Source organism: Anopheles funestus (genome assembly GCF_943734845.2).
Source record: "Anopheles funestus chromosome X unlocalized genomic scaffold, idAnoFuneDA-416_04 X_unloc_53, whole genome shotgun sequence".
Lineage (NCBI taxonomy): Eukaryota > Metazoa > Arthropoda > Insecta > Diptera > Culicidae > Anopheles > Anopheles funestus.
Window position 1 is genome coordinate 152501 of NW_026045180.1, and position 4024 is coordinate 156524.

General features: G+C 60.2%; 1 pseudogene; it reads left to right on the forward strand.

The window, feature by feature from the left end:
• The window catches only part of LOC125773788 (large subunit ribosomal RNA), an 8404-nt pseudogene extending 4756 nt beyond the window's left edge, over window positions 1–3648 (forward strand).
• The last annotated feature ends 376 nt before the right edge of the window (window positions 3649–4024 follow it).

Sequence of the window (4024 nt, forward strand, 5' to 3'; positions counted from 1 at the left end):
ATTCGCTCCTCGATGCGCAGCTCCCGCAAACTCGCTCCCGTCGCCCGGTGTCGCTGGTAACAACGAGCGTCCTCCGTCACCTGCAGCACGATGGGGATGACGCTGGCAAGGACCGTTGCCACCTCGTTCCTCACCGTAACGAAAGTGCGGGCCACCGGCCGTGCGTAAAGGCCCTGCACCCGGTTCAGCTGCCTGCGACACGCCCGAAGCTGGACCGCTTCATGCCAAATCGGCGCAGCATAGCGGAGAGTAGAGTCCACTACCGATGACAACAACCGTCGCTTCACACACTTTGGCCCGCCATGGTTACGAAGCAGCCTGGAGATGGCCTGCGCCACACGGAGCGCCTTCGACGTGGCCTGCTCAACGTGTGGCCTCCACGACAAGTGATCCTCAAGAATGACCCCGAGGTACTTGAGCGTGCGGGTCGGCATCTTCTCCACTCCGTCGATCGTCACTGGAACGCGGGTGCGTTCTCTCCGCATTGTGGAAACAATGATCAGCTCGGTCTTGGCCGGAGCAAGCTCCAGGTGGTGTTGCGCCATCCACGAGCTGATCATTCCAATCGCCGTTTCAGCTAAACGCGTCGCCGCCTCCGGTGTCGTTCCGCTCGCCAGCACCACGACGTCATCGGCAAAACCGATCACCTCAGCGCCCTCAGGTAGCGCCAGCCGAAGCACGCCGTCGTACATGGCGTTCCACAGAGTCGGGCCCAGGATTGAGCCCTGTGGAACGCCCGCCGTGACCGTTCGCCGCACTGGTCCCTCGCTGGTTTCATACACCAGCCTCCTCTCAGAGAAGTAGCTGCGCAACATTCTCTGGAGGGCTACCGGAACTTGCAGCTTCTGCAGGGCAGCCGCGATCGCCTCCCAACTGGCGGAGTTGAAGGCGTTCCTGACATCCAGTGCTGCCACCACCAGACATCGAGGATCCCGCTGGTTGGTGCGATGGAACGTCCTCGCGTGCTGCCCCCGCTCGATCACCCGTTCGATGGCCTGTATCGTGGAACGGCCGCGCCGGAACCCGTACTGCCTTGGCGACAGTCGCGGAGCATCGCTGTTCTCCAAGTGGTCGTTCAGTCGATCCAGGATCACCCGCTCGAACCCCTTGGCGACTGCTCCCAGCATGAGCAGCGGACGATATGATGACGGGTCGCCCGGCTGCTTTCCCGGCTTCGCGATCAGCACAAGTCGAGCCTCCTTCCACGACGCAGGAAACTCGCCTCGCTCGAGCAGCTGGTTGTACACGTCCACGAAGACCTCCGGGTGTTTTCGCATCGCTGCCTTCACCGCAGTGTTCGGGATGCCGTCCAACCCTGGCGCCTTGGACGACGCCATCCGCTCAGCAAGTAGCAGGACCTCCGAGCTCGTGACCGGCCTCAGAGCGACGTGTGAGGCGGTGCTCGCTTCGATGTCCGGCCACTCGAACGCTGGATGCTCCGGGAACAAGGCGTCGACGATCGGACCAAGAACAGCTCGATCCGTTTCCGGTGGCGCCCGGCCGCGAAGCTTCGCCCGCACAACCTTGTACCCGAGACCGAACACCTCAGCCTCGACGCCGTCAATCAGCTCCTGAAGGCTGCTCTCCTTGCTGTTCTGAATACTGGCCTGCAGCAAACGACGGCAATCCTGCAGTCCGGCAGACGTCACAGCACGCTCCGACGGTTGAGCCCGACGATGGGCTGCCTCCGCTGCTTCGCACTCTTCCCTCAAGCGCTCGATGTCCGGAGACCACCAGTACACCTGGGGCTTGCGGTGGAAGGTAGCCCCGTGTACTCTCTCCATGGTCTCATCGCACGCCCGAGTGAGTCCGCCAACCAGCCCCTCCGGAGTGTCGACCTGTCCGAAGCGGCCGACTGTGAGGGCGATGTCGAAGCTCTTCCGGACGAACTGCATCGTCTTCCACCGAGTTCCGGCGTGCCTGGCTGTCCCGTCACTGGCTGCTGCTTGGCTTTGGTGCTGCTGGCCACGTCGCTTGTTCCGTTGACCCGGAACCTCCACATGAAACTCGATGTACTCGTGATCGCTGCCGGAGAAGCGGTTAAGCACGCGCCATGAGTCCGGCCGCACAATGGATTGGCTGGCGAAGGAGACGTCGATGACGCTTTCCCGCGCAACCCCGTTGCCCTTGAAGGTGGGCACGTTGCCACGGTTCAGCGTCTGCAGCGCCAGCTGCTCCACCACGCTTAGGAGCTCCTGCCCCTTCCGGGTAGTGCGCGCACTCCCCCACTCCTCGTTCCAGGCGTTGAAGTCCCCAGCCAGGACTGATGTTGTATGTCCCACCAGCGACACCTCCACCGCACCAAGAAACTCCTCGAAGTCTTCCGAACCACTGCTGGGCGACACGTAGCAGCTGGCGAAAGTGACTCCCGCTATCGTGGCAACCACCAATCCCGGGACGACGCTTCCCCACAGACGCTGGATGGGGTAAGCCCCCGTTGCGACGATCGCCACGCTCAACTCCTCATCAACAGCCCATCGCGGATCATCTCGAGGCGGCCGATACAGCTCACAGGCGAGCACCACCTGAACATCCAGCTCGCGAGCCGTCTGCATCAGCAGGTCCTGAGCTGTCCTGCTCCGCCCAAGGTTGATCTGCAGCACCTTTAGCGCCGGCACGTCAGATGACCGACCGGATGCGGACCGCTGCACACGGCACAGCACACCTCCGCCGTGCAGCTCTTCGCCTGATGATCTGGCTTCCCGCATCGAATGCAGCTGGCCGAGCGATCGACCTCGCTCGTGCACGCTGCCCGGACGTGTCCCATCTCCAGACACTTGTAACAACGTTGCTGCCGCGTCTGCATTGGAGCCACCTTCCGGATCAGGCAGGACGTGTACTTGATTTTGACAAACTTCCCGTCCAGCTCCTCTGCCGCCTTCGTTGTCACCCGAGCTATCGCCACCTTCGTGCCGTCCCACGCTGGTCGCAGCCGAACCGAAGTCTCCTCCACGGTGTGCTGGCATAGCTCGGAGAGTGCCTTCGCCACGTGTGACAGGGATAACTGGCTTGTGGCCGCCAAGCGTTCATAGCGACGTGGCTTTTTGATCCTTCGATGTCGGCTCTTCCTATCATTGTAAAGCAAAATTTACCAAGCGTAGGATTGTTCACCCTTTCAAGGGAACGTGAGCTGGGTTTAGACCGTCGTGAGACAGGTTAGTTTTACCCTACTGGTGTGCATTGTTTGTCGCTATCTTAACGGAATTCCTGTGCAGTACGAGAGGAACCACAGGTACGGACCACTGGCTCAATACTAGTTCGAACGGACTATGGTATGACGCTACGTCCGCTGGATTATGCCTGAACGCCTCTAAGGTCGTATCCAATCCGAGCTGATAGCGCTTCTTATACCCATTAGGTGGTCGTAAGCTAGCGGGCCTAACAACCCTCCGAGAACCGTCCGTGCTGTCCATTGGCACACTGGCGTCTCATCCCCGCTTACTACTAGGCCGCAAAGGGCGGGTTCGCGCTGCACGTGTTAGTACCATACATGTTGGGAACACCGGTGGACGAGCTTGCCGACTGTGGATATCACTAGTTTCGACACCTACGACCGCCCGCAAACGACGGGACTACAGGCTGGGAGCTTCAAGTTGTAGAGATGCGTTCGCATCGATCCTCTCAGGCGACCCATGCTTGGTGGTTAGTGCTTGCGCGTGCGCGCCCCGTGTGTGCTGGAATTGGCCAACCAGTGCACATTGGTGGTGCGTACCGTGACTTGCACCATGTGACGAGAGTGTTGAAGAACACTGTGTGGTGACTCTATGCCTATGTGATGGGGTGCTTGTAACACACGACCGAACCGACGGCTCGTTGGATGGTCACGACAGTGTGGTGCAGGTGCGCCCATGTGTAACGAATACATTGAGTGCCGTTGGAGGTTAGCGGTTGGTTGGTTGCATGCTACAACTTCGCGTTGTACATGGGCTGGCCGCTGCGCTTCCTTCGGGTTGCCACTTGATGTTGATAGGGTTGATGTATTGTGTTCGTTGACTTTTGGTTCATTCCAAAAGTCTTCGGACTT